The following is a 15028-nucleotide window of genomic DNA, read 5'->3' on the forward strand; positions in this document are numbered from 1 at the left end:
CTTAAAAATAGATAGAAAAATATTTTTATAATCTTGGTAGCTAAGCATGTCAATAAATCCAGAAGGCGAAAAAGAAATATTGATCATTTTATCTACAGTATGGTAAAAGACATGACCAATACTTCATTTCTCTCTTTTTAAATATATATATAGCTTCCTGGTTTGCTTTTGTAAAATTGCTTCTTTCTCATTGTGTGCGGTTTTGGTGGCTGTGATAGTCTGGGTATGCTAGCCACTGTAAAAACAACCTCCAAAACTCAGTCTCAACCCAGCAAAGGTCTCTTTCTGATTCAGGCCAGAGGTGTCCAGTTGGGTGACTCTCCTGCAAGCAGACAGGGAGCCAGGCTCTCTGCATCCAGTGACTCAATGGTCCCCAGGGCTCTTGAACTCTCCTCCTGCATCTGGCCAGCTGATGTGTAATGGGGGAACGTGGAGGGTTGCATGAGAAGTTTAAGGGCCAGCCCTGGAAAAGGCACACATTTGGTTGGCCAGAATTAGACATCTTGATACCAGGGGCTTGGAAAATGTAGCTTTCTTTACTGTGTGCCCAGGAGAAAAACAATTCAGTTTGGTGAGCACGTGATTTTGTGTCTGCCATGTGGACCTGGACCAGGATTTCTATTCTTCACCAGCCCCGGCTTGGCTGTCCAATGGGAGGACTCATTCTTTTCAGGACTTTGAACCATGAGCCAAGTGACTCCAGGACTGAATCAACTGGGAGAATTACTGGAACTCAGCACCTGAGCCTGCAAGGTCTCTGGGTCGGTCAGGTGTTATTGACCCCTCATCTCTTTTCCCAGGGAAGTCCTGCCTTGTATAAAGAAGTGCTAAGTTACATTCCATGCACAGCTTCAACATCGTTATAAGCTTCTAAAATGCTACCCAAGGGAATTTTGCTGAATATCCTTCAATTTGCCTCCCCAGATGGACCTCTGACACTTCACCTTGCTCTGTTTCTCGGAAGCAGATCCAAATGCACTGCATCACGGGTGCCCTGGCCCTCTAACTTCCAGTTGGGTTCGGCCAACAGGAAGCACCAGCAGGAGATCCAGAAAGTGGAGTTCCTGGAGGATGTCATACTTAAAAGCAAAGAGAATAGTGTAATCATCCCCCAAGTACTCAGCAACCAATTATCAATTGTGGCTAATCTTGTTTCTGCTTTACTTTCCCCTTCAACATACACACACACACACACTTCCTCTCTGTCTCCTCCCCAACCTCTGCTGCTGGGTTATTTTAAAGTAAATTCCAGATATTATGTATCTTTAAGAAAAGCACTCAGGAATTTCCTGTTGGTCCAGTGGTTAGGACTCCACACTTTCACTGCCGAGGGCCGGGTTCGATCCCTGGTCAGGGAACTAAGATTCCCACAAGCCACGTGGCACGGCCAAAAAATAAAAGACTCTTTTAACATAAACACCATTCCATTACTTCATCTTTAAAGCAAATAATCATTTCTTAAAAACGTCTAATATCCAGTCATGGATAAAATTTCCCTGATTGTCTCCAAATGTTGGTTTGAGTCACACACTGCGTTCTGTTGACATGACTTACATTTCCTTTAATCTATCGAAGTTCCCCCTCCTTTTTTTTAAATCTAAGGAACCTTTTGGATCCTTTGTTCGTAACCTAACCTGCTGTGACCATGTCACAAGTCCCAGGGTCATTTGCTTTTCCCACCCTTTAGTAGACAGTGCTATGGGTGTTCCCTTGGTGTTACACCAGTCTCACACCTCCACTGAGTGGTCAAGCGGGTCCCCATTTCCACCTACAATAAGTGCACCACCTGAAAACTTATTTCCTTGAGACCTTTTTGATGGTAAGTGGGGAACTGGAATTCTCAGGCTTTTTGGTTTTCTGTTCTCAAGAAATGACTTTTTTAAGAAAACCTGTTGGATGACTCAACAGGAGGCTTTCGGGTGATAAAGACACTGGGTTGTTTCACAAAATGTGGAATGGAACAAAGAAACATTTATAGATTGAAGTATCACTTTAAAATATGGTTTAAAGCATGAGTAACTAAATTAATAAACTAAATGAATGCAGATGTAACTATTTCCTCTATATTTCAAAGTTTTATATATTCATGATGAACAAAAATTGGAAAAATTGAGGTATTTTGATGAAGAGTTGTCATGCGTTGGGTTGTATAAGGTGCTTTTCTAGTTACAGAATGACAGACTCATTTCCTAAGAAGACTGCCTCCCCTTGTCCCTCTACATTTTTTTATTTTGTGAAGTTACTTCTCCTTCCACTGCCCTTGATCAGGTATCTCACTTCCTCCACACAAAGAACTCTGAATATGCTCTGGATGTGGTCCCTAGTTATTGGCCATCCTTGGATACCACCAGCCCTGTCCCCTTTTATCTGAGTCTCTGCTGGGTTCTCACCAATTCACTTCCCCTAACTGCACACACCCTTCATGCCAGCTGGTAGCAATCGCTCAAGTGCAGGAGACAAGGCAAACACAGTCTCAACAACCTCAAGCCTTAGGAAGCAGGAGTTAAGTTCCTTTATGTTTCCTCTGTGGCCAGGAGGGATGCTCCAGCGGCTTCTACTTGGCTTTTCCTGTTACAATAGACCTACTCTTTTTTTTTTTTTTTTTTTCCGGTACGCGGGCCTCTCACTGTTGTGGCCTCTCCCGTTGCGGAGCACAGGCTCCAGACGCGCAGGCTCAGCGGCAATGGCTCACGGGCCCAGCTGCTCCACGACATGTGGGATCTTCCCAGACCAGGACACCAACCCGTTGTCCCCTGCATCGGCAGGCGGACTCTCAACCACTGCGCCACCAGGGAAGCCCAATAGACCTACTCTTTAAGTCAGGGAGCAGTTCCATGGCAATCAGACCATCTGACCATTCAGAAACTGGGGAAATGACCCTGATGATTGCTGCTTCATAGGGCCTGCTGTTGACTCTAGCCAAAATTTCAGTTATCATTTGATGCACCTAAAGCCCTGAGTGGTGGAGCAAGCTGGTGGTCTACGTATCAAGGAATTGGTTTTATCTCAGAGCCAGGGTCAGTTGTAACTGAAAGTTTGCAGGGGGCGGTTCCTCTTTACCTGGTAGAGTTACCTGGCAAAATCACCACAGGTTCCTCAGTGGAAGACTAGGAAAAAGTGCATAGTATGTGCTTGTGCTGTTAAAGCTGGTCAGGGGCCTCTTAAGTCTGGAAATGGGCTCATGAGGGGCTGCAACTCGAGTAAAATTGGGCCTCTATTCCCCAGACCCAGAGTACCTTCAATTATACAGTTCATCTGTAGCTGCATTATGCTGTTGATCAAATATTTCCTGCTCTCCACCTTCGGGGCTCCTGGTGGTTTGCGCTTCCCGGCCACCTTGTGGTTGGGTGGGGTATTACATGACTAGCTCTGGCCAATCTGCTCTGAGCAGATGTGTGTCACTTCGGGGACAGAACATCTAATTGCTGATTTGTCGCCCTCTAGAACAATCCCTCTGCTTTTGAGTCTGGCAACATTCAGGATCATGACTGCTCCATCAGCCTATATCCTAGAGTGAGAAGGTGTAAAGTGAAGAGGACCTAGCAACTGGCAATAGATATACAGCATGAACAGGAAATAAACCTTCGTAGGGACTTCCCTGGAGGTCCAATGGTTAAGACTTTGACTTCCAGTGCGGGGGTGTGGGTTCAATCCCTGGTCGGGAAGCTAAGATGCCACCTGCCTCACAGCCAAAAAACCAAAATATAAGACAGAAGCAATATTGTAACAAATTCAATAAAGACTTTAAAAACGGTCCATATCAAAAAAAATCTTTAAAAAAAGTAAATAAATAAACGTTCATTATTTTATGTCATTCAGATTTTGACATAATCTAGCATACTCTGATTGATACAAAAACTGATGCTGAAAGACTGAGGGTGTCTTTACAAAATCTGACTTTTGTGACATTGATTAATGGGGCAAGGAAGATGATTTTGGAAGCTATTTTACATGGGTACATTTGACAAAACCATCACCTACAATAACTTGGAAGGTAGACAATGAACCAAGTAAGCTTGTAGCTACAGGAGAGGGAGACTAGCAAACAAAATGTTAATAGCAGGTGTTGGTCAGTGTTGACTGCAGCCTGACACACCCACATCCCTGAGGCACAGGGAATGCTTGGACCCTCATTGGAGGGAGCTTCCTGAGCTGGGCACAGCCCTGTGGTACAGGCTGTGTCTGCCTAGTGCCGCCCTGTCCAGCCACCTGAGCCTGCAGCACACCTGTCCCCCCAATTCATGCTGCATGTCTCATCCTCCTGTCCTGAAGCTTGTCCCCAGAGAGACACAAGCAGCTCAAGGTCCATTTGGCACCTTTGCACGCTTATTGGCCTTCCAGGCAGCCTGCGGAGTCGCGGGCTACAGGACGACAGGTGGGGAGCGCCACTGGCTCCTGCCTACTGCCTGGCTTACCCCACAAGCTGTAGCCGGTGCTGAAGGTGCACCATCATGGCCTTGGGATACAGCTCTTCCAACGCCTGCTAGGGCCGCAGGGGGCAGCACACACAAGTGCAGGGCTGGAGAGCTCCTGGCAAGGCCACCCAGTAAACACAGCAACCAGGGGGTGGGAGTTCGTGGGTCAATCCTTCTCCCCCACCCCAACCCCGAGGCAGACTTTTTGGCATCGTGGTGGTTCCTATGGCCCCTCTGAAGATGGCTTACACAGCTGAGTGATTGCTCTGCTTATCACAGCGCTGTGGCCAACTCAGTCATGTCTTCCCTCCCTCTTTGCGCGCCTCACTCCTGCTTCCCTGGGATTCACTCCCCCCAAGAAGTGTTAACATCTAAACTTTTGCCTCAGACTTTTCCAGGGAATCAAGGCTGAGGCAAAGCTCATTCTTCGCACTTTGTTTTACAAAAGTTGCCCTGTGACATCAGTTCTGCTCATCACACAGGCACTTACCACCTCCTCCTGTTTCCTGGGCACCAGGAGAGACCTCGGTGACACAACAGGTACAGTCCTTCCCCCAGAGCCTTTGGTGGGAGGCGCCAAGGGAGATGAGGGGGACAAGTTTCCCATTATATAGGAAGCAGGAAAAGCAAATTCTAGAAGCCTTTACCCTTATTGCTGGTCAGTTCTAAAACCTGTGAGCATGGAGAAAGGGAGCAGTGGCTAGATTTATAGGAAGTCTGCAGGCCAGATAATGTCTTTCCTGAAAGTCGACTAGAGTGGATGGGCAGGGGGGCTGGCGAGGTGGGTACTTGGGTCATGGTAGTCGTCTGAGAAGACATTGGCCCAAGACTCTTCCAGCAGCTTATGGTTCAGTTCGACCACACAGGCTGGAGGACAGGACACTGGTGGACTCAAGAGAAGATGACAAATCTGGAATGTTAAACCTTCGAGAGGAAGGGACTCTCCTCCAGAGGGTGGAGCAGAAGCTGGGAGTCTACCTGTAGTGATCTCTGGCCCTCCTTCCCACTCTAGGATCCAGTGCTTCACTGAGCACCAGTTATCTTTAGGAGAATTTCGTTCCAATTACTTGCTCAATGTAGCAGAAATTTTTGGTGCTCTGCCCAGGTCTTGTGGGCCGCATTCACCGGTCCTGTGAACCCATCCCCTTCTAAGGACTGGCATCTGGGTTTCCTCATCCCTGGGGCTCTGGAGTGAGCTGGGAGTGCTTGCGCGTTTATGTCCCTCCAGGTTAGCCTGTAGCCAAGAACTGCTAGGGAAGGAACACTAAACTTCCTTGCCTTGATTCTGGGTCAACTCACAAAGGTAATTTACACACCAGAATTCCCAGAAGATTCAGGCAGAGTCTAGGACTTTGCCTGAAATGGCACCTTTGACTGCCATTCTGCTGACCCTACTCCCAGGTCTGGTTGAGCCCTTTCCACCCTGATATTTCAGTGTTCTTGAATCTGAAGTACCAAAAATTTCAAATCAAAAGTGGCAATAGGGTCGTCTGGGTAGGCCCTCGAGAGCTGGCCAAGAAGAATGCCCCTGCCCCTGGGGCTCTGTGCAAATGGGCAGGGAGCAGGTCCTAGTGGCTGGCAGGGTGCAGTCAGGGCCTGCAGAGCTGCAGCCACAGTCCCTCACCTTGTAAAGCTGGAGGGGCACAGGAAGGAAGTCTTTCCTAGGCCTCTCTCAGGTCAGCCCCAGTCAAACAGCACTGGTGCATGGTCTGGTTGGGAACCAGATCTGAGCACAGGATGGGAGGCCAGGTGCAAGAGCAGGGCAGAGGGGGAGGCAGGGAGCTGTCCTGGATGGGATATACTCCTCCTGATGTGGCCTTCAGTGAGGCACATACGTGCTCAGACGGGTGTCTCCACCCTTCTCAGGGGCGCATGAGGCCCTGTTCCAAGGGGAGGCTTTGTCACTCCTGGTGCCAGTTTCCTCCTCAAGGCCTAGCCCTACCCCACCTCCTGCAAACATCTGTCTTTGTGTCTTCAGCAGGTGCTGAACCCAGGATGGAGCTTTGCCTATGCCAGGGGGCTCAGAGGTATCCGAAGCCTCACACCCAGGCCTCCTGGATTCCGGCCTCTCCAGGGACACTAACCAGAGGCAGGGGTAGCAAAACCTGTGATGGAGAGAAACGCAGCTCAACTTTCTTCCGTGAGTTTGAAAACAATATACTCAGGGATCCCCATGCCTGGATTCTTTCTCATGGGGAAACATCATTTCTGTGCAACAGGTCTAAAGGTCGGAAAACTGAACATGAGGAAATGCTAGTTCAGGGCTTGTCTGTTTGGGGGAGGGGTCTGAGGCTCTGATGGTGCTTTTTTTTTTTTTTTTTTTTGCTGTGTTGGGTCTTTGTTTCTGTGCGAGGGCTTTCTCTAGTTGTGGCAAGCAGAGGCCACTCTTCATCGCGGTGCGCGGGCCTCTCACTATTGCGGCCTCTCTTGTCGCAGAGCACAGGCTCCAGACGCGCAGGCTCAGTAATTGTGGCTCATGGGCCCAGTTGCTCCGTGGCATGTGGGATCTTCCCAGACCAGGGCTCGAACCCGTGTCCCCTGCATTGGCAGGCAGATTGTCAACCACTGTGCCACCAGGGAAGCCCCTGATGGTGCTTTTTAATTAGACCTGTGGCTTGAGGAGGGAGTCGGGGGCAGGGAGAGGGTGGGTGTGCTTTAAAAACTTTTAGGTTTTTATGCTCAGGGTTCTGTAAAATCCAAGTAATGTTTCCCCATCTTTCTGAGCAAGATTCAGCGCGTAAGCCTTTCATTTATTAATATGGCGTTAAATAACAGCAAAAAAATATACTAAAGGGTTGAAAATGGTTGCTTTCAGGAAGGAGAACAGGGGAGTAGAAGTGACTGGACTGGGCACTATTTTTGTATAAGCTTTTCAGTAAGATTTCATTTTTTTGTCTTTTCAGTATGATTTCAGTTCTAAAGGAAGTGCTGGTATTAATTAGATCACACAAATAAAAACTACAAAACAAGTCTAGGAATTCCCTTTCCCTGACCCGTTCTCAGGGATTCATGGGGGGCGGGGAGGGGCGTGGGTGGTGGGAGGAGGCCGTGAGCTCTCACTCTTTAATCCCATCATTTGTTACTCACCCCTGCCCGCTGCTGCAGATGTCAAGTCCCGGAGCAGGAACTCCTGGGCAGGGTGTTGGGAGCAGCTGCCCTTCAGGCTGGTGTGAAATCATAGCCTTCACAGTCCTGTGGGAGAAGGTGTGAAGGTTTTGCTCTTAGAACTAGGATGCCGAGAAGCTTTTAGATGATCAGGAAAAGACTGAGGCTCGTGGTGGAGATGACAGCCTCTTGGAGTGAAAAGAGCAGAAGTGCAGGCCTGGCTGGAAGATCCAAGCTACAGGGCGTGAGTGGGAGCCTCTTTTTTTTTTTTTTCAAGGTTTAAAATTCTCCAATTTTATTTTATTTTTTTAACATCTTTATTGGAGTATAATTGCTTTACAGTGGTGTGTTAGTTTCTGCTGTATAACAAAGTGAATCAGTTATACATGTACATATATCCCTATATCCCCTCCCTCTTGCGTCTCCCTCCCACCCTCCCTGTCCCATCCCTCTAGGTGGTCACAAAGCACCGAGCAGATCTCCCTGTTCTATGCAGCGGCTTCCCACTAGCCATCCATTTTACATTTGGTAGTGTATATATGTCCATGCCGTGAGTGGAAACATCTTTTGTGTCAAATGGCAAGGGATGGGGGAGCCCCAGGCACTGGAAGTCAGCCCTGCACCTGGTTCCCACCTCTTGGCCTCTGCCTCCAGCTCCGCGCTCTGTCCAGCCCTCCCTGGAAGGCCCGGCAGCTCCTGTCTCTCCAGTGAGGCGCTGCCCTGAGTGCAGCTCACCTGCTCAGACTCTGTCTCGGGGCAACTGGCACACCCCGAGGCTCTGGGTGGCCCAGGCTTCCTGCAGACTCTGCACCCTCACAGTGTTCGTCAGCTCTGCTGGCTGCAAGGACCGCAGTTTACCGGAGGAAAGGGGAAGGCAGGCCCTGCAGCCAGGCACCAGGGCTCAGGGTTTGGGACGGATAATGGGGGCTCAAGGCCCGGAGGTTCTTGTCAGACTCCGGCTGGCTCGGCTGGCTCAGGGGGACCCAGGCAAAGCTAAACAACCGGGCCTGTCACAGACCAACTCTCCCAGCAGAATGGCTAGTTCTTAAGACTCCCAGGCAGCCCTTGTGGGGGGTGACCCAAGGGAGGCCACTTCCAGCCCCCGGAATTATGGCTCCCATCTCCTGGTCTCTGAATACCCCCCCGCCTCATCTCCTACTCCACTTCTACTCCATCTTCTACTCCACTTCTACTTTTCTGTGCCAGGGACCCCTTTGGGGTTCTGTGCAGCCTTAAAAGGAGCCCTCTTCCAGAATTTTTTTTTTTTTGGCCGTGCCTCATGGCTTGCAGGATCTTAGTTCCAGGACTGGGGAATGAACCCGGGCCATGGCAGTGAAAGCGCCGAATCCTAACCACTGGACCGCCAGGGAGTTCCCCAGAATGTTTTCAATGCATGAAATAAAAGACACAGAATTACAAAAGAAAACGATTACAGTGAGATACTGTTACTAAAATATTAAATAATAAACTTGTGATGGAGTAATATGTGTGCTTCTTAACGAATCATCCAAAAGACCTGGTGGGGGCTTTAAGCAGACCCATAATTAGGAAGTAGTGATGAGTAAGACCAATATCACGCCATTGTCTGCAACAACTCTACGGTCATAGAAAAGGAGCAGTGATTTCCAACGGTGACAAAGTCACGGGCACTATTACTTGGGGTTTTGTCCACGTTCGTAATGAAGGGAACTGCTAAGTTTCAGCTAGAGGTTAGTGCAAACAGCAATATCCTCTTTTTTCTCACCCGAGTTCATGGGTGCCCTGAACTCTACCCGCAGACCCCAGGCTCAGAACCCTGCCCCCTCCTCCCGGCCCCAACCTCATGGCTTCTACTCCTCACGTTCCCTGCCGCCAGACTCCTCTCCTGGGCTCCTCTGCCCCTCGGCATCAGGCCCTGGGCGCCCCTGCACCACCTCTTTTCCCCACTCTTCAGGGGCTCAGACAGGCGGTTGAGGTCTGAATCCAGACCTCACCCGGAGCAATTGCAGGTTGGAGAGTGTTGGGCTGCACCCCTTGTAGGGCTGCACCCCTTTTAAGCCTGCACTTGCCCGGCTTTAAGACCAAAGAAAGAGCCTGGGGTCAGCAACAGAGACATCAGTGGTTTAAAGGATGGGGGGATCTTACATGTCTGAAGCAAGGTCCTGGAGCAACACCCCACCAAGTGCAGCACGCAGTGGGCAAGACATGGTGGCAGTCTTCACTCCTAGGGGGGAAGGGGAGATTACCGGTTATAGGGGAATTGAGGTCAGCTGGGCTTACTGGTTACCAGAGAAAACAAGCTGAGGGGCACGCCCCTCACTGCCCCTTTGATGAGAACAATCACCAGCTGGGGCCTGGGGCGAGTACGAAGAAGGTCAGTCGTATGCGTAGAATATAGAAGAAGCAGGCACTGGTCGGGCAGGGGATGAATAGAGAGCAAGAGAACGGCCATCTTGAGTGGCCTGACCATACAGAGAGTTTGCAAAGCAGCAGCTACGTGCAGAGCAGACAGAGCAGAGAGTCAAGGTGGGTGGGAGGGCCAGGGCGGGGCCCACCTGTGAATCCAGGTGTGTGCATGGATGGCACTGGCATAAAGATGTGAGTCAGTGCCTACCACTCTGTGTTCGGCAGCGTTTTTAAAAATCCCAATGCCTAGACCCCACCCCAGGCCAGCTAACCCAGTCCCTGGTGTTGGGCTCCAGATGTCACAATTTGTTAAACTCCCAAGTGACTCCAGTGTGCCTTGGGGGCTGGATGGGAAGGCAGAGGACAGGGTAGCAAGCAGGAGGAGAGGAGAGAGGCCTCAAAGGGCTCCCAGATGTACATCTGTGTGCTGAAGGGGAGCTCAGCCTGGAGCCAGAACTGGCCTGAGTAGGGAAGAAAAGACAGGACAGAGGACTGGGGCTCCCTGAAGGTTTCTGCCGAGTTTGACAGTCCTAACGTGGAGGGTGCCAGCCATCACCAGCCACTAACTTTGGCTGCCTGAAAACTGCCAGCAGCTCCTGGAATTAGCTGGTCTTCCAAAGGAGGGAACGAGCACCTTCCCTACCAATCCGGTCACCGCCCTGCAAATAACTAACTCCTGTGGCCCCTGAAGGTGGGGAAGCTGGGACCTCTGGATGCTGTGGGGCTGGCCGTGCTTGGCCATGAACTCCCCTTCATGCCAGCTCACTTCCCCTCTCTGGGAAAAGGCTGTGGCCCACATACCTGCCTTACCTCCTGCCCCCTCCCAGAGGGTCTGGGAGGGGCTCCCTCCGCCACAAAATGGCCCATGACAAGAGCTGCCTGGGCCCCAGAGGGAGAAGGGAAGGCCCCGTAACCACCCCCAGCCTCAGCAACCGGGCGAAAGACCTGGGGGCTGACACTGCCGAAGACTGCGGTGATCCAGGCACTGTGCCAGGTGATTCAAGTTTCTTGTCAAATTTGATCATTGCCGCCAATGAGGCTGCCATTGCGATCTCCCTTTTATAGGTAAGAAAGGAGGCTCAGGGGGCAAGAGTCAGCCAAGGTCACGTGGTTCCACACGGTGGTGCAGGCCGGGCTGACCCCAGTGTCCTCTGGTGGTGATGCAGACATTAGTGCTGTACAGAATTTGCCCCCCGAGGCAAGGCAGCCCCTGCGAGCCTCGGGGAGGCACGCTAGTGTGCTCTACGCACTTTCTTACGAATGAAGCAGTTTTCGTACCTCAATCTATGGGTGAGGAAACTAAGTCTCAAAGACGTTCTTTGTCACTTCCCAGACCCTCACGGCAGATAGGGGCAGCGCTGGGCTGGTGTGAGAGGGAATTCACAGTGCTTACAGCTTTGGGATTCTGCCGGCAAAGCTGACATGCCTATAGTCACATCAAAAGACAGAGCCAATTCCACTGCAAGGTTTTCGTTCAGAAATCTTCCAGTGCCACTCATGCCATGCTCAGATAAACGAGGGCTTGTGGGAGGTCACTGGGAACAGATCCAGACACACATTATATGTCAGAATCGCTCTTCACTAAGAACATCTTTGTGTTTCGTGTAGATTTCCATTCTGTCCTATGTATCTTCTATACCTGTGCTCTCTGAGCAGTCAGAAATTGTTCTAAGATGTCATAAATCAAAGTGGGTACCTTCCTCCCTTCCTCTCTCCCTCAGACAAATGCTCCACTTCATGGGAAACTGCTAAGGAACACGGCTAAGATCAGCTAGAATATTTTAAAGAAAATTGTTTCTCCTGCTGTTCCAGCATATCAACAAAAGGTCAGAAAAAGTATATAGTAATTCCTAGGGTAGATCAAGCCTCTCTGCGTGCCCCAGTTAGAGTGCTCTGTGTGCCAACTAGGAAATGTCAAAGGCACTAAGGAATGAGTTTCATGTTTTTTTTTAAATTGAGATACAATTGGCACATAACATTATATTATTCTCAAGTACACGACATAGTTCAGTATTTGTATAAATATTGCAGAATGATTACCACACTAAATCTAGTTAACATCCATCACCACACGTAGTTACAGAAACGTTTTTCTTGTGATGAGAACTTTTAAGATCTAGTTTCTTAGCGACTTCCAAATATACAATACAGTATTACCCACTGTGCTGAACACTACATCTTAGGAAGTCGTTATTTTATAACTGGAAGTTTGTATTTTTCAACTGCCTTCACCACGTCGCTCACTCTAAATTTCTTTTTTTTTTTTTTTTTTGCGGTACGCGGGCCTTTCACTGCTGTGGCCTCTCCCGTTGCGGAGCACAGGCTCCAGACGCGCAGGCTCAGCGGCCATGGCTCACGGGCCCAGCTGCTCCGCGGCATGTGGGATCTTCCCGGACCAGGGCACAAACCCGCATCGCCTGCATCGGCAGGCGGACTCTCAACCACTGCGCCACCAGGGAAGCCCCTCTAAATTTCATTTTTTAAGTCCGGTAGCAAATTCTTGCTTTTGGTGGGCTGCTGGGTGTGCCCAAGCTATGTGAAATACAAGATCGCCCACTTCATGGGTTGTTTTACACCAACATGCCCCTCTAGGGTATGTAATCAGTTCTCTACTTAAAAGTTTATTCTTTTGGCCTTACTCATGTTTTCCTTGACTTTTTGTTTTCTAAGTCCTCTCTCACACCTATTAACTGGCCCTGACCCCCTCAACAGAAGCCTCCAGCTAAGGGGCGGAGGGGGGAAGAGGCCACTTTCTGAAGGGTGACTATTACTTAGCAAGCTCGCCCGGGACAGCCTCTGTGATGGATGCCAGCCCAGGGCATGGCACACTGTTGTAGTTGTTTGATGAATGCATGGCACTTGGATGGGTATGAAGCTGAAGACCACCAGGCTGGACTCGCTGAAACGACACACATGGACCGGTAGGAATGGCATAGGGGACAGCTCCAAGTGCCTGGGTCAGGACCCTAGGCCAGGAGTGTGAACACCAACCGGTGTCAGGCCCAGGAGCCAGCCACAGAATACAGTACCACAGTGCTATGTAGACTCTGCCCCATGACTCTCCCCCTGCCTGCCCCCCTTTGGCTAGCATAGGCTGCGTAGGAGAGAACTCAGTGGGAGCACCCCAGAAGGGGAGTAAGGGGGGAAAGAGCAACAGAGAGAGAGCCTGGCCACAGAGACATTAACAGGACTACTGGGTCAATTGGCTGGCACCCGATGGGCACGCGTGCACTTGGTTGGGGAGGGAGGGAATGGACGGCACTTCTAAGCCCAGGGCAGGTAAAAGGGCAGAGCTACACCTGCTGCTATACGAGGTAAGGCAGCAGAAGAGCAAGGATTTTCTAGGTTTCTGCTTTTATGGTCGCTCCCTCAGGCCACAGGAAGAAGGAAGGGCCCTATCCTGAGAGGTTTACCTAGAACCCAGCAGGATCCAGGTGAGGGAGGGTCCAGATGAGCTGCTGGCCAGGTGCCTACAGGAACACATTCACTGAGACATTTAATATTCCCCCGGCAACAGCTCCAGGGAGTTTCCCAGGAGTCTCTGGGTAACCAGATAGCCCTGGCCAGCCCCAGGTTGAGGAAATTGATCTCCAGGAGTGGACAGGATGGGAATGGCATTACCGTGCTGCCTGCTAGGCCATGCTGGAGGGCAGGAAGATCCGCCTCCCTCCCCAGATGCTGGGTGCTACCACCAGACAACAGAAATGCAGGGCCCAGGGGCTTTTCTTACAAGGACTTTCACGACTTCTCTGCAAAGGACAGCAATTCTGGGGCTCAGGAAACCTGTATGTAAAGTCGGCATTGGGGGTCTGTGGACAGTGTCATGAGGCTGGTTGATCACAGTCCCTCAACAAGTGTGGTTACGTGTCTGCTGAGGGCCCACTGACCTAACATCAAACATCATACCCCTGCCTCCCGAGCCCCCCCACTGTGCAGATGCCCAGGCCTTCTACGTCACCCCAGGGCAGCTTTCAGGCCTCTCCCTTCCTATGCCCCTAGTTCTCCCCTGTGGGTGAGGGACCTGGAAAGCTTTTCCCAACTCCAGCCACGTCAGCAAAGCGTGAAGAGCAGACAGTGAGTCAGTGCAGAGTTGTGGGCGAGGGCTCCGGGTACCACAAGGCACCCTGGACATCTTTGGATCTCCCTGGCATGGCAAGTGGGATGGTGGGGGGAATGGGTGTGATCACCTATAAACTCCTAGGCCAGGCTGAGCAGAAGGGTGGCTCGGGCTGGTCCAAGGGAGCTATGGAGACTGGCCAGGCAGAGAGCTGGTACCACTGCCCACCCAGGGCATAGGGCATTTCTCCATGAGCAGCCCCTGGGGTGGGGTGAGAAAATTAAAGAGCGAGAACATCCACAGGTGAAGTGGGAGGGCTGACTTCCTGGCCAGTAGTGGGAGTGGAGGGGACCCACACTGTCTACTGGCAACAGTGGCAGGCGGGGGTGGTGTGGAGGAATGACGCATGTGGGCTCCGTAACCCTTCCCTGCTCTGCTCTCTGTCAGAGGGAACCACATCTCTCAAGCCCCCCTACCTCTGGCTTCCAGGTAGGTTTGGCCATTGCAAGGCACCTGAGAAGGACAGATCAGGAGAGTGGTGGGTGTTCATAACCCGCTTTCTGCTCACTGTGGCGCTTCTGCCGGCAGTCGCATCCCCACTCAGCCTCCCGCTCCCACCTGTGAGCGCCCTCTCTCTGTGACACCCTGCTGTGCAGCCCCAGCCCCTGGAATCCCACCCTCCTCCTGCTGTCCTCCCCCAAGAGGTAGGCGTGGCCTGGGGGTCCCCTCCACCTCTCTGATACTCACTCAACTCACGCCAGGCCTGCAGGCCTGGGTGAGCTCCCAGGTCTCTACCAGCTTTGTGGGTTTTTTTTTTTCTTTTTCTTTTTTTTCAATCTTTCAATTTCATTAAAAAGTTTATAATCAAAAACCAACCAACAAAAGATGCCTCGTGATCTGATCTCCCCCCGATTGTGCTATATCCTGGTGTATCCTCTTAGCTTCTGCATCTGTGGCATGGGGGGACCAGCCTTGGTTCTGGATGGGATGGTTGTGAAGGTGTGATGGGTTATGTGGGCGGACACGAAGGGAGGGCGCCCCATGGAAAGGGTGGTGGTGGGGTCTT

The sequence above is a fragment of the Phocoena sinus genome, chromosome 16 (genome assembly GCF_008692025.1).
Source record: "Phocoena sinus isolate mPhoSin1 chromosome 16, mPhoSin1.pri, whole genome shotgun sequence".
Classification (NCBI taxonomy): Eukaryota; Metazoa; Chordata; class Mammalia; order Artiodactyla; family Phocoenidae; genus Phocoena; species Phocoena sinus.